This window comes from Mesoplodon mirus (genome assembly GCF_964341445.2).
Source record: "Mesoplodon mirus genome assembly, chromosome: 8".
Taxonomy (NCBI): domain Eukaryota; kingdom Metazoa; phylum Chordata; class Mammalia; order Artiodactyla; family Ziphiidae; genus Mesoplodon; species Mesoplodon mirus.
The window spans coordinates 24,880,823-24,897,604 of NC_138984.1; the positions used below are offsets into that span (position 1 = coordinate 24,880,823).

At 33.1% G+C, this 16,782-nt stretch overlaps 1 protein-coding gene across 2 annotated transcripts in view; it reads left to right on the top strand.

Moving 5' to 3' along the window:
- The window catches only part of ERBB4 (erb-b2 receptor tyrosine kinase 4), a gene marked incomplete at both ends in the record, with an annotated part of 1,148,799 nt that overhangs the window by 61,082 nt on the left and 1,070,935 nt on the right, over positions 1-16,782 (top strand). The gene's annotated exons all lie outside the window — the stretch shown is intronic.

A 16,782-nucleotide genomic window follows, 5' to 3' on the forward strand; every position in this document is an offset into this window, starting at 1 on the left:
TTTTACATAGATCGTCTCATTTAATCTTTATAATTACACTATAATGGGTACCATTACTACACCATTTTTATAGGTGAAGAAACTGAGGATTAGAGATGTAGAACATAAAAATCAGTGTTCCCAAAGCCATCCTAAAAGCACAAACAGAAGCAGACAAATGGTTAAATAGGACCTTCATAATTGAATATAGACTTCTCAAGTGGTGTCATCTTTAGGTTTTGCTTCACGAAGAAGTCATTCTCTGAGAGTTACTTTATGCACATGTGGCAGCCTTCAAGGGATATACTTAAAATCATGTTTGAAGCCCTGTGGGTCTGAGGTAGGAAAATATTTTTATGGTTTCTGGTTGCGTATTTATAAAACTTGTTAATTTGTGTTAATGCATATGTGAGGAAAATGGTGTTTATTCTTTATAAAGTTGTGGGCTGTGTGCATCATTTTCCTCAAATTCTCAGATGTTCAGTAGGGTCTTCAGGGAAGAACTCAGGTATGCAAACCAAGCAAATACACAATGGAATTCTTCTTAGAAATCTTTAGAGATACCTAGCACCCTTGCAGTTTAATGAAGTGATATTTGAAAAAATCAGGCCAACCAACATAAACCATTGTTCTAAAGAGGGCAGAAACGAATGAGAATACTACCTATTCTCAGGGTATATTCATTTTAGAGTCTGAAGTTCCCATGCCGTGTGTTTACAAAATACTGCTATCCAATATCAATTTGACAAATTAGTTTTGGGCACCTACTATCTGCCAGGTATGCTGGAGATAGAATGTGGAACAAAGTAGACATGACCCCTAACTCAAATTATTCAGTCTTGTGAAGGAGACAAATTTTATTAATTTATTTCACCCAAAGTTGTGAATTGTAAACTTAGCTAAGTGCTTAAAAGGAAAAGTACAATGACATATTATAGTGATGTGTGTGCATGTGCGTGTGTGTGTGTGTTGGGAGGGTGGCTTATTTTAATTTATGGGGCTAAGTAATTTTTCTAGAGATTATTAATGAAATAATGTCTGAGTTGAAATTTAGAGGATATAGGGAAAGAATAATTGTTATGGGTACACAGTCTGATTTTTATTTTTAAAGATCCTTCCAGCTACAATGCAGAGAATGGATTGGAAGAAGTCAAGAGAGCCTGTTACAATAGTTCAGGCCAGAGATGAACCATATCTGACTGAGTGGGGATGAAGAAGGAACTAGGGAGAAGTGGGTAGATTCAGAATTGATAATACAAGTCATTGTTTTCATTTGATAGGATAAAACTCCAATAAATTTTTGTTCTGAAAACACACTAATTCATGAGACAAAAAAAAAAAAAAACAGAGGTACTCTTACTTCTTTTTATTATGTTAGTCATTCATACAATAAAACTTGATTGTGTGTTTTCTCTGTGTTACCAACTGAGTTGCAGGGTAATTCCTACTTCCTTCCTTTCTATGAACTCATAGAACATGAGATACAAAAAAAAAAAAACAGGTAATGATACAGTCTAGTAGTTGAAATGATAGAGTTATTCACATGATATTATTATGGGAGTGCTTAACCTAACTTAATTGTGCAGGGAAGGCTTGCTGGGGGAGGTGGCACCAGAAATGAGTATTTGAGCATTTGAGCCATTCCCAGCAGAGAAAAAATGAGAACAAAGACAAGAAAGTGAGAAATTTCATGGTTCGTTTAGAGGCTATCACACAGATTTTACAGAGGATAAAAGGGCATGGGAAGCAGAACTGGCTACATAATTTGCAGGGCCCAGTGCAAGAAAATGCAGGGCTCCTCGTTAGAAAATTATTCACAATTTCAAGATGGTGACAATAGACCAGGAGCCAAGCATGGGACCTTTCCACGCAAGGCTCCTTGTGTGACTGCATGTCCCTGATGGCATGATGGGAAGTGCTAGAGGAAAGCTGGGATTTGGGGTAATAGAGGAGAAGCAAGAATTAAGAAGATTCCCAAGCCTTCTAGTTTGAATGCTTGGGAGATGTTGACACCACTGACAGAAATAGAAGTTAGAAAAAGAAGAATGGCCAGGTGTCAGGGAATGGTGGTTAGCTTACCTTTTGGCAAGTTTAATTTAAGGTGTCTGTGGAGTTTTCTATTGGAAATACCTTACCAACAGGCAAATGAACATAAGAACTTAAATTTCTTGGTAGAGGGAAGGGCTGGAGAGTTTTGTGGATGTTGAACTCATGAGAGTAGATGGCACATACCCACCCTGAGGCTCAGGGTAAGTTATTGCCATGTCATATATTATTTCTTTGGCAGCTGAGGTACTAATACCATACCCTGGTGGCCATTCCAGTAATACGAACATCAATTAAAGCTTTTCTCTGCCAATGCAATATGAAGTTAATACCATTGTGAGACAGGCACAAATAGTGTTATTTCAATAACCAGGAAATTAGCTACTTTGAACCTTATTACTTTTGTATGCCTCCTATATTAACATGTCTTAATTAAACGATCATTTACTGAACTCCTATTTGCAAGTGTACCATATTTATGACATCACTGAAAAAATACTCTAGTAAACTACTATTTTGACTGTATTTTCTGAAGCAAATTGTGCTGTTTATTAATTAGCTTTTCCAACACCTGTCTCTAATTTATTATCTACTCTATTTAGGGCAATTAAATGGAAATATTGCCATCAAAAAATAATTGAAAAAAATATGTTTATTTTATATTTTATGATTTTCAAACTTTTATATTGTCTTATGTTAAGCGTTAAAGTATAATTTAAGGAAATTTCTAGAACTGTTTGATTTTTATTAGCTATTATAAAGTACTTATCAAAGCTATCTCTTCTTTTCTATTCAGAATTAGTGTGAATATTAAAACCATACTTCAATTTCATGATGTCATGAAAGATTTGTTTTTTCACAATAGTAAGAGCTCTGCATATATTTTAATAGATACTATTTGGCTGATCCAAAACTTTACCATAAACTCTTATTAGATGTTCTTTTTGTACTGTGAGAGAAGGAAATACTAAACAAGTGAAAATTCCATTATTAGTAAGTTATAGTTTTGTCCATATACCAAAAGTAATAAGATAGTTTTATTCCCAAATTACAAAAAAATTGGTAATTATTTAGAGTGGTCAGTAAATAATAATCTCATTACCCTATCCATTATGCTTAAGTATACTCCATGGTTAGTAACATTTGAAAAGGAAAATTAAAAACTAAATAACAATGTCATTATATAGTGTGTTACACAAAACTACTTACTAGGCTATGGGAAAAATGTATTTCATGTTTTTGTTTTCTAAATTTAATTCCATATTTTTCTGGAATCATTGCCCAGATCTCATGATGTAAAATGAACACTTTGTCAAAATGCATTTAGGGATCTGTTATGAACTGCTGCCACATTTTGGAAAATGGCAAGTGTAGAAACCTGTTTTTATGTGCCAGCTTTGACAGAAAGGATAAATACAACATTAGTCATCTTGTTTCTCCATTGGCGTTTTTATCAATATATTCAGTAAGAACAAATCATATCCCCTGATCCTGTCAGAAAGAAGAAGAAATAATTTTAACTACAAAATAATAATTACCGTATTCTAAAGTAGTTAGCAATGTTGCATGTTGATGCTTAATAACAATTTTTTGTATACACACAGAACAAAAATGAATGCTCTCTGAGTTGACAGGCCTATCTATGCATTTTAATCTACCTGTTTCAGTAAGACAATATACTTTATCCTGTTACCAACTTTCTTAATCTTAAGCAACCTTTATTTTCTTTTGTACTAAACTAGCGTGAACAGCAACTTAATGAAGTAACAAGAGTTTGCAAAAAACTGTTTAGCGCAGAGGAATTTTTAAAATTTTAATAAAATCTAGGTGAGGAAATATATTTTTCTAATATATAAGCTAAAATTCATCAAATGTATTGCCTCTATCACCTGTCTTCTAGCTCAGTTCTACTCAAAGTGTGGTCCACAGGCTGGTGCTGGTCTTTTATAGATAAGTACACAAATTGAGAGTAAGCATTTAGAAATTTTTATACCAATTTAACATTGCTATGACATCCAAGTACATGATCATTTTTCTAGTAATTGATTTTTCTTCTAGTAATTATGTACTTTTAAAGTATTGCAGAGTGGCAGTTTGAAACTAAAACAAACAACCTATTCCTTTAGAGAAGGTGGTGTGAGAAGCACTGCTCTCTCCATATATATACTTTCTACCTCTCAGCACTTGCCTTCATTAAAAATTACTGAAGGTAGGTGATTTTTTTAATGGAACTTCAGATGTCTCAAATTAAATTCTTATATTAAATACTCTTCTTTATTTTCTGTTTATTTGTTTATATGGAGCAAGAGAAGTCAGGAAGGAAAGTACAAAGGAAAGAAAGACTTTAGAGCCAAGTAGATTTGGATTCAAGTAAGCTATACCACTTTCTAGTTGTGAAATCCTGTGTAACTTATTTGCACTTTCTGAGCCTCTGTTTCCTTAACTGTACAATAGAAAGAGTAATATCTACATCAAAGGTTTGTTGTGTCAATATATTTAAGATTTCAGTGCATTTTAGCTCCCTCTCTCTCCCTGTTCTTTCCTTTCAGTAGGCAAGTTGAATACGGAATACATACTTTTATGGATATACTTTCTATAATGTATTATACCTATTTATTAAACCCACAATTGTTGGTAATTTGAGTATATTTGATTGACATATGTTGGCTTTGGCATGTTTACATATTAAACAAATTACACATAGTTATAAAATGATAGATGTTTGACATACAGATGGAGTACATGATTTTTATAACAGAATTAGACTTGCTCACTTAGTAGTAGAGCTTCTCAAGTGCCAGTAACATTGTCTCTAATTCGAGTGAGAGGAAGTGATGACAACAGGTGTTAACACCTCTCTTTCATCTTTGTTAGCTGTCTGGATAATTAGATAAATGTGAAATAGATTTGCTATTGGCTATCATTAAAACAGAAAATAATAATTATAGTAATTATTATTTAGTAATACAGTAATTATAAATAATAATTATAATAATTAGTAAATTGTTAATCCTATTAATACCAGTTTTTACTGGTAATTTTAATAAATTACCAGTAAGATAATTTATGTATGCAAAATAAACTGAATCTGCTTTATGAGTTCTGCTCCAAATAAAACAACAGTGACAACAATAGTAATAAGTGGAGAAGGAATAGATCATTTTAGAAGTGGCTATATATTTCATTTATATTACAGTGACAGATCTTTTGAAAACAGTCTTGTCTTTATATTTCAAAAGAAATGAAAACAGGATAGCGGCAAAGAGATATTTGCATTCTCATGTTCACTGCAGCCTTATTCACACTAGCTAAGATATGGAAACAAACTTGATGACAGTCAGTGAATGAATGGATAAAGAAAATTTGGCATATGTATATACAATGGAATATTATTCAGTCATCAGAAAGAAAGAAGTCCTGCCATTTGTGAAAACATGGATGGACACTGAGGGAATTATGCTGAGTGAACTAAGTCAGACAGAGAAAGACAAATCCTGTATGATGTCACTTATCTGTGGAATTAAAAAAAAAAAGAAAAGATAAAAGAAAAAAACATAAAAGTCGAACTCAAAGAAACAGAGAATTGAAAAGTGTGTTGCCAAGAGCTGGTGAGTGGGAGGATAGGGAAAGGAAAGGTCCAATGGTACAGACTTTCAGCTATAAGATGAATAAGGTCTGAGGATCTAATATAAATATGGTAGCTATAGTTGATAACACTGTATTATACAATTAAAATTTGCAAAGAGAGTGGAACTTAAATGTTCTCACAAATTTGTTTTTAAATATATGTGAGGTGGTGGGTGTGCTAGTTAACTAGATTAACTAGATAATGTGAATCCTTTCAGTGTATTCATATATCTAATAACCATGAGGTATACTTTAAATAATTTACTATTTTATTTGTCAATTATACTTCAAAAAAGCTGAAAAAAACCCCAATATGGTCTTTTCAACAGAAATAGCTTATTTCAGAGGTTATTTCAAAGGTTATTTCTTTGTAGAGATGAGAGAGAAAGGGCTTGTCTGGGAATCAGAATTGTGGCATTGGACTAGATCACACTTAATTTTCAGTGTCGCAGAGATGTTGATGTTGTACTAGTGGTAGTAAAAATAATAGCAAGAGTATTTCAGACAAATTCTTAATTGTAGTAGATTATTATATTTCTATATTAATCATGAATTTCTTCAGGACTGTAAGATGTAGTCATATATGCTAACAATATGAAACTGGAATGTACGTTATTTAAAATCATCTGCTTAATATGACTATATCAAGTTTACATAGTTTAACTCTATGGTAAAGTTAAATATTAGCCTATTTCTCTTTTTATAGTCAGTTTAACCAAATATAAATACTCAATTCTGTGTATTCAGCTAAGTTTATAGGTACATATTAAAAAGTTCCTTTTTAACTAGAGGAGTACAGAACCAATCTTTGTTTCCAGATTTTCAGGTTTAAAAAATATTCTCATCTTTGGTGCTTAAATTTGACATAGCATAATGTAACCTGTGCCATATACAAAAGTCTGTAATAATGAGCTGTTATATGATGTGATTTTATTTTATGTGTAGTTTGGAAATATGAAACTATACCTAAAATATACATAGTCATTTATAAGTAGCTATTTCTTGAGTTGATAGGACCTAATACCTTAACACTAAAGTTAAAGACTGTGAAAAAGTCTCTTTGTTAGAATTTTGTGTTAGTGAACATAGACTGAAATGAGACTGTTTCTTAAATAAGAGTACATTACTTAAAACTGCTTGGAAAATTTCTCAAATTTAGAAATGAATTGTAAGATACTAAATTTGATTCAAGTAGGAGGATGAATGTTAGAGATGAAGGCACCATTTCAGCTATAGTTTCATTGTGAAATATGTCTCCAGTCAAAATGTTGCATTGAAGGTAAACTGCTCTCATTCTTGCCCATGTTTGTGTTATTCTAATCTTACCTGACCATTCACGTGAATGTTGAAGTTATTCTTGGTCTAGGCCAAGTGTAGTGTTTCTCACCTTTCTATATTTTATAAAGTATGCAGATTACTTATAGGAGAGACCAAGGGCGATAATCTGATCTTTTACACTATTTTGTTTATGAATAGTAACATCATTTACATATGAAATGAAAGCTATTATTTGTAACTGCTTCTTTTTACAGAAGTGATACCTGTTCCTTGAACTAAATTTGAACATGTCCATACTAAAGAAGAAAAACATTAAAATAGTCTATAATCCCTTCTCCTAGATTGGCAACCTTTGAATGTATATCCAAAGAAGGATTCAAGTTACTCATCTGCTGGAAGAGCAAGGACGTATTTGGGCCTCACAGATAAAGGAATCTGGAACTAGATTAATGCTAGAAACCACACTTCTGATTTTTCATCTATTTATCCTTCTCATCCATGTTAGTGTCATTCTCCCAGATTAACTTTCTTTATAGAGTGGAATCATAACTTCCACCAGCTTTCAGCCCCATATTTTCTAAACTTTGCCATTCAGAGTTCTTTCTTTTTCTTAATTCCGATTGGAAAATCTCCAGGGAATGTCTCTGATTGGCCCAGATCTTATTATTTGTAAAATCTGTTGCTAGGAGGATTTAGTACTATGATAGGCAGCCCTCACTTGAATCACATAGTGGGAATAAGTAGAACATAGTTCCCCAAAATAAGGCAGATACTGATCTGCACTGGAGCCAATGATGATGGGCCTGTGACTTGGGTGAAACACAGAGAAGCTGATACCATTCCCTGGCTGAATGTGTGGTCAAAAAAGAATTTTTGCTTTCTTTGGAACAGTATAAATGCTTATAGCTGGCTATATCTTGGTCTGGAGGGGGGTAAAAACAAATATTAAAATAATAGAATTGACCTCTACTCAGAAGAAATTTACAATCTACTTGTAGACGTGTAACAAACAGACCTAAAACAAAAAACAACCCATTGTAAACATATGTGATATTGCAGACTACATGTGCAATTGAATTTCAGAGTCTGTCAAGATCAGTATGAACTACAGTCTTGTGAAGTTCAGTTTGGCTTAAACAAGATTGCTCTATTAAAATAAGTAGAGCTAAAGAAAGCAGGTGCTCCATCCAGAAAAAAGAACATAGAGAATGTATTAAAAACAGGAATAAACACAGGATGTGTCCAAAACCATAAGACTGGTTCACTGTAGGACTGGAAAAGGTTGAGAAGAAACAGTTGAGTATGTATGGCGAGACTAGGTTATGGAAGGCATTGAGAATCTGCATGTATATTTTTAAAAACACAAATATACAAATCAATACATTGGTCTCAAATTTGAGGTAGTATTCTCCAAAAAACCTAAAAACATTAACGCCATTAACATGCAATGAATAGCTGCAAGAGATTTATCTGTGCAATGACTGTCTTTAGAAAGCAGTAACCCAGGAGATGAGAATGTGAAAAGCTTTTTGTAGCGCTAAGCATAGTTGGAAACCAAGACATATTAACATCTCTTTACAGCTGCAGCTAACAAGTGACAGTCATTTTGCTCTGAAGTAGCAGTTATAGTCAAAAAGTGGCAGTAATATATATGTAATACACATTATATCATTAGGACAAACATGTTAAAAGGAGGTTTACAATTACTATAGGAATATAACTCCATTTAATATTATCCCTAAGTGTTTCCAAGTGCCTAATTCTCTGAAACCGTGTTATTTTGAGAGACATTCAAATACAGAAATTGCATAATGGTTTCATTTTGGGAATTGAAGTATTTTTGACCCTAAACATTAAAAACATTGTTTTATGCTACATCTATAAATAGTAAGATGATGCTAATTATATTAGTTAGAATACTGAGATGTTTACTAGTTGAAAAATGCCATCATTATATTATATGTAGAATTTAAAAATTTCTTCCTTAGGTCTTCCCTGGTAGTGCAGTGGTTGAGAGTCCGCCTGCTGATGCGGGGGACACGGGTTCATGCCCCGGTCCGGGAAGATCCCACATGCCATGGAGTGGCTGCGCCCGTGAGCCACGGCCGCTGATCCTGAGCGTCAGGAGCCTGTGCTCCGCAGCGGGAGGGGCCGCAACAGTGAGAGGCCCGCGTACCGCAAAAAAAAAAAAAAAAAAAAAAAAAGCTCTTCCTTAGTTAAATGATATAAAGAAAAATTCTGTTTCTGGGATGTTTGGTTTTTTTGATCCATCTTTTTCTTTTTTAAAAAGTTAAATATTGAAACAGTTACTATTTTGGAAAAATAAGATTGATTCCTATAGTGATCTACAAATCAACATTGGCCTACTGATACAATAAGAGAGAAAATAATTTTTTTCTTAAGAAGACACAGTTGTAACCATTGATCAATTTTTTAAAAATTGGTAATATGGCAGATAATTTATTAAGGTGTCTATAATGTTTAGATGGTTATGTGGAATTTTAGTTTTTTGCAGTACGCAGGCCTCTCACTGTTGTGGCCTCTCCCGTAGTGGAGCACAGGCTCCTGACGCACAGGCTCAGCGGCCATGGCTCACTGGCCCAGCCGCTCCGCGGCATGTGGGACTTTCGCGGACTGGGGCACGAACCCGCGTCCCCTGCATCGGCAGGCGGACTCTCAACCACTGCACCACCAGGGAAGCCCTATATTGGACGTTTTTAACTCCCTTTTAAACTGATAGTGTTCAGTCCTCCCTTCAAAAAAAGCAATTTATCAACTAATGCAGATAAAATAGTATATAGTTTCAAAGGACAACAAAAGAAATCACTATTGTTGAAATTGTAATATTTTTAAACTTCTAGAATTAGATAGTAGTTTCTTTAATATTGTTAAAAAATATTTTATTTAAAATAGAATAAAGACTTGGGAATTTTTAGGGTGCTTTAAACCCTTCCAGGGTCTGTAGAAATTGGTAGGTCTGGTTCTTATATCTAATTTCACTTAAAAGTTTTAGTTATTTCTTTGTTCTTGGTTAGATATAGTACTGAGCTGAACTTATTAGCTATTGTCAAAACTCCAGAAATAACAAAATTAAAACCACCAAATCAATAAATAATATTTAGTAAGAGTTTATTGTGCATACAAGAATAGTTTGCAAACTGGAAGCTTTCAAAACTAAAAACTGATATAAAGCTTAGGGGCATGAAGTGTTACGCAATGGCTTATAAAGTGAAATGAGGAAGTCGTTAACCTTTACAGTGATTGGTTATTATGATGGGGGTTTCCAGATTGCAGGAGACTGGTTAAAAGCAATTATCTTGTACCATTTTTAGGAATATGACTTGTTTCTTTTATGATTGTCAGAGGCATTTACAAGAAATAACCTGAGTAAATTTTCGCTTATGCTAATGAAATAAGCTAGATTTAGTTTTGTTTACATGGCTTAAATGGTTTTGTCTGCTCAGGGAATTCTCAAGTCCGTTCTCCATTTTATATTTAATTTAAACATTATGATATCACTTTTAAACGAGATATGGAATTTAAAATAGTAAACGTTTGTAGCAAGCTAGGCTAGAAAAGAAAATGTGGCAGGAAAAAGAGAGTGATAAAAAAGTCTGTATATTTGAGATACATGGAGGATATTAATTGAAGTATAAGTGGTAAAAAGCACAAAAGGTATTGGATATCGAGGTAATGAAGCCTGGAGAAGCAGGAAAATAGGAAGTGGGGAAAAAGACACTGATTGAGTCAGATAACTACTGGTAAAGTCCAGGGCTAGACTCCAGATGATTGGCTTTGAAACATAGCTTCACCTTTTATATATTTTTATGATCCTAGGTAATTTACCTACTAAATTTTTCAAAAGATTCTTTTTGGGATGCAGTGGGCACATGCATAATTTGTGGGACAACACTAGGTAAATTTAAAAGATATATAAAATATAATTTATTGTATTCTATTTCTGCTTCCTCATTCATTCATTCAACAAACAGGTGCACAGTGGCTATTGCTATTTGCTTTCCCTGTTAGCTTATTCATATTAGCCTTCTCCAGCAAATTTCAATTAAAACCAAATTTAGGAAGTTTTCAGGAATTAACCTTAGCAATTTTGATCATGCCATTACTTGTGGTTCCCTTCATGGAATTATAATGTTCTAGAGATGAAAAGGAACTAGGGAGGTCACTTAGTTCAACTCTCTCCTTTTAAATGAGAAAACATGTCCAGAGAGGTTAATATAAATGCTGGATTGTGAACCAAGGCATCTTATTTCCTAGCCTCCCTGTTTTCATTCTTCAGCATTATAATACTGTTTGCTTCACTTTTACATTTAGTTTAAGTGTGTGGCTGATCACAGAGGTAGATGGTGGCAAAACTAGGTGAAAACCTAGTTTGACTATCATTCTAATATTATTTCCAATAGTCTGCTGACTCTCAGTTTGCATTAATTTCAGTGTTACTTTCTAACTTTTTTTCTTAGCCACATGTTGCCCTTTTTGCACTGCTTTGGTGAACTTTTACTAATTAATTTAAACAAATATTTTGACTGCCTAGTATGTGTAAAACATCATTGCTGTTTGCAAAAATCATTATTAATTGAACACCACTTGTTTTGAGAAGAAACATTCAAAATTCTGTAGGTTACAAAAACATTATTTTGGGCAGATGGACTCAAATGTCTTTCTGGGAAACTGACATAGTTTCCTAAAATCTATAGTGTACTTCTGTGTCAGATTGAACTACTACTTGAGAGGAATTGGTGCTTTTATAACTAGAACTCCTTGAAAATGTTGAGCCTTAAAATATGAAAATGATCATAAGAAGGTAAATTCTCCCATTGATTCTCAAGCTGCTAAACTGGTACTTCCATGTTGAATTATAAAAGTATTAATCTCAGACATACCAAGAAAAAACCTGTTGTTACCTGTTTATAAATGTATAGAACAACAACAACAATCCTAAATGACAGCAAAATGATTCTACTGTAATGGAAATTTGTTTGGAAATATTCTATCACCCATAAAAAGAGAGAAAAAGAGAGGTTTCAGTATAATAAAAATATATCAACATTTTTTGGAGGTTGTTAAAAAATCTACTTAAAAATGTAAGGCAATAGTGGAAAAAGTAGAACAAAATAGCCTACTTGATTTCCATGTAATAATTAAACATTTCAGTCACTCTTAGCTAAGATGATTGGATTGCAGGATAAGAAGTAAAGTCATTATTTTGAAACTTCCTGGGGTTACTGATACCCTCTCATGCATAACTAATCCTTGTCGAATCACTCCAACTAGTTAAGCAGAGGAGGCAGTTTTATATTCCACCTCCAGAGGTGTTGACTCTTGACAGGCAGGTATTGTATAGAGTGTATCACTGGGTAAGAGCGAGTGGGAAATTGTTCTACCTCAGGGAAGGTTTGAATGTCAATTAACCGTCCCCTTATTTCTTTATGTTTAATATTTAGAGAAGTTGATTAAGCTTAAATTTAAAATTTCTCAGTGTCTTTGCATTTGTATCATAGGTGGGCTGGTAATGCTGCAATATGAACCAGGGGCCAATTAATCACCTTTTGAACTGAGTCGTGCAGCTGATTGAATGAAACTGGCTGGGAATACACAACAAATAATTAGTTTGTGCTTCTTAGGTTGTCAGTATTGGGATATTATATGATTATACCACATATGAGAACATTAATGCAGAATAATATTTCGGATCTTTTGTTTCTTTCCTGCCAAATAAGCCTATTCATGTATAAAGTTTAACATCTAAAAATAATTTAGAAATTCTATGGCAGATGGAATAAATTTTCTGTTCATAATAAAAAATATTCAATTATGAGATTAGTATATGTACATATATATGGACAGTTGTATTTTATGTGAGAAGAACTACCTGAAAGTGAGATTGTGGAAGTATTCTGTGCAAATCTAGCAGCATTCAAGAAAAAGTAACTCAAAGAACACAAACTAATGGTGTCCTTATATATGAAGTTCAAGGCATTCTGATATATGACCCCAAAGCATTCTGATATATGGTCCCAAACTTCATCCTGTACAGATTTACCAGTCAAACATCTGATTATGCTTAAAACACTTTTATACTTTATATGGAAAAGCAGATTTGTGGGTGAAAGTATGGAGACTGTAGTAAATGACTAACTGCAAAAATGAATGTAACTTATTAGGCCACAGTCATTTAAATGCCTGTAATATGCCTGTGTTATACAACACATGTAAAAATGAACAGCATATGTTCTCTCTAAGACACTCATGAAAATTATTCTTTTTTTTTTTTTTCCTGTTTCAGTTACCTGTTACTTAAACTGGGAAGCTTTGAGTCATACTTGATTTTTCATGTCTCCCTCTTGTCTCCAAGTTTTAGTAATTTTGTTTCTGTATTTTTTCCTCCTCTGCTCAGTTGCTTCTCTCCCTTTTATTTTCCACTGCCGTATTTTTTACCCTGAGCAGTTTTTATCTGGAAATACTGTAATAGTCCACTGTCTCCAGATTGGTCCCTCTGCTCCTGAAGTCTACCTTGCATGCATCGGAGTGACTTTCCCAATGCAGACCTGACTGTGGACTCTTGCATTAAAACCCTCCACTGCCTGGAGAATCAAGTCCAAACTTCCAGGCACAATCTAGAAAGTCCTTCACAGCCTGTCTGCATTCTGCTTTTCAAGATTCATCTTCCTCTATATCTATACCTGATTGCTTTATTATTTTCACACTGGGTTATTCAGTTTTCTTCAACCAATGATACACTTTCTCAACTGTGTACCCTCCTCGCTCGTCCTCTTGCTCCACCTCTCTTCACCAGGCGTTTTGTACAGATTTTTACATAACTCTCAAAGCCCAACTAAAAATACAGTGCCTATCATTAGCTTTTCCTGATTCCCCATTCCCAGAAGTAAATGAATTTGGCAGCCTTTGAATGCTACTTTTAAAACCAGTTATAGTATCACGCTTCTTTGTTGTAACCTTTCTCTCTTGCTCACACTCATTTGCTTTCTGAATGTTTCTGCTTTATCTTATATGCTCAGCACATGACAGTGTATGTGACATATAGTAGGTATCCAGTAATATTTGTTGAAATAAATTATAAAATAATGGCTTTGGGAGCCAAGACAAGAAGAACAATTGATTAGTTCCCATTACTTTATGGCATAAAATAAAAGATAATTATGTTGTGAATACTTTATATATAATAAGCAATAATGTTATTGCATCTGAATGATTAAAAAAAATAGCTCAGTAGTGTTTCCGGAGTGTTCTGTGGAAAAATAGATATTGCCAGTATCCTATTTTTTAAATCACCTTCAGCATCAAAACTTTCATCACTTCAAATATTTCTGGCCAAAGAAAAAGTAATTCAAGGGAAAAATTGTTTGAGTTGATTGAAAAAAGTTTAATGTGGGTAGGTATTAAAAATAAAAGATTTAGAGATAATTAAGCCATATTATGCCAATAGGCTGATAGGTAGTGATTTAATAGTATTAATTCTAGAGATATCAAAGGACAATCATGAAAAAAGGTACTAAAAGTAAATAAATCTCATCATCACCTTGGTGTAAAGCTTGGGGTATCCATTGCTGAGAGGATACTCTGTGTGGTAACATATCAAGGAAGATTTAACAAATCTTGGAATGGTGCAGAAAGGAGGAGTCAAAATGATTTAAAGGGCAGTGTAGATGGCTGGGTACAGAAAGATGAAACCAGAAAGCATTCATGTAGAAAGAGGATGGAAATGTGATCTGATCAGAGGACTCTAAAATCCTAAAGAATTTTGTTTGGATTGTTTGTGTTTTATGGTTTTAAAATAAATTCTAATATATTTGAAGCCAAAAAATAAAGACACCATCTGTCTCCATTAATCTAAAACAGTTAATAGTTTCAGGAATTATTTATACACACATTTAAAAATATTTACTCTGTGATGGGTCGTTAAAGGATATTGGGCTATTTTGAGGTAACCCTACCCCTTGAAGTTGGTATAATGAAGATTATTATACATCTTTGTGAAATTTTCATTGCCATGACTATAAGAAGTGAATAGTGTGGTGAACTGAACTATACAGACTTTGGGGCACAGTTATTATAAAATGTTATGTATAGTAGAATATGTAAAATATGGAACATTTAGCTTCAGGAAAAAATTGCCATTATAATCAATTTTGTTTTCTAGTTAATAGGAAAACTAGAGTTTACAAGTACTTTTTGATAACACATTATAGAATACACTGCCAATGATTATCTTTTAATTTTGTGGATATATATCTTTTTTCATATGTTTTGATATAAATTGAAAAAATACATTTCTGGTCCTTAAAAGCCCTGCAAAAATTGTATTTCTTAAGTATAAATCACTCTATACTTTTTTGTTGTTATTTTAATTATGAGTTAGTTTTACATTTAAAAACTCCTAGCAGAATATTTGTTTCTTAACCTTCACAATTAATCACCTCAGTATTCTTTTTATTTTTTTAAGAGAAGAAGATAACTAATGAAAGAAACACTGTGGTATTTATAAACAGCAGACTCAGTCTTTTTATACTTAAGAACAATCAGTTGAAAGTATAATTCTGTAATGATTAATCAGCTCTTACAGATTTCTATTTCTTCTACCTGTCACTTAATCTTGTACCTTATTTATCTCATCAGTATTTGTACTTCAAAAATACTTTACATTTATTTAAGTCATGCCATAGTTTCTGACAACTGTGATATAGTTTTGTTGTAGTTATTTAAAACTAAAAGTATATCTATATAGGTTATTCTAAATGTGTATTTCATTGTTATTCTTTACACCAATTTCATCTTATGTTAGGGAGTTAGGAGAATTGTTTTGAAGCTGTTTTTTGAAATTATATTTTCTTTCATTCCAAAAGGTTTCTATAAAAAACATTATATTTATGGGACTTCCCTGGCGGTCCAGTGGTTAGGACTATGCCCTTCCACTGCAGGGGGTGTGGTTTTGATCCCTGGTGGGGGAACTAGGATCCCACATGCCATGCGGTGTGGCCAAAAAATAAAAATAAAGTAAAATAAAATAAACATTAGATTTAATAAGGACTAAATGCTGCTCTAAAGAAACTGTATACTACAGTTTACTTTATAAAACATTATTTCCTCAAGAGAAAAATATTTGTACTTATATTTCCCTGATTCTGTTTTCCCAATTCTCTTTCAAGGGTGAAATAAACTTAAATTTTAAACCAAAAAAGAAAGGCAGCTTGGGAGAGAAACCACTATATTAAAAATGCTTGGGAACAAGGATGATATCTGTTTGTTTTCTTGCACAGTGCTCAGAACCTAGTATGGTGCCTTGCATGTAGTTAGTGCTCAATAAATATTTGTCAAATAAATAAATGAATGCGTTATATGTGTAACAATATATTCTTTTATGCTTATATTCTTACAAGATAAAACAGAAACTGGTATTCTTTATTGCTTTGTAACTAAAATTTCTAAAATTTGCACTTTTTTTATTCATTTTTCTATCCAATGAAACTTGAAAAAATGAGATGGCATTTGAGGTTTAGAATTTTCTCTTTACTATAGTTTATGTTTTACCCACAATCTTTTTCCTTATCTCCTATCTTTGGTAATGGAAACCAGCAGGAATTTAGTATACACTGAAACATTTTTTATTTCAGGTGAATTTAAAGTGCCAAAATGAAGCATTCACTTTTTCATTCATTTCTTCTCTGGCTCCATTTCACATGCTCAACGGCCGTATGTGGCTACTAGCTCTTGTACTAGTGAGTGCAGATACAGGACATTTTCATCATTACAGAAAGTTCTTTGGATGTCTCAGGGCTAAAGGCTGTTGCCTTCTATAGAGACGACCAAAATGAG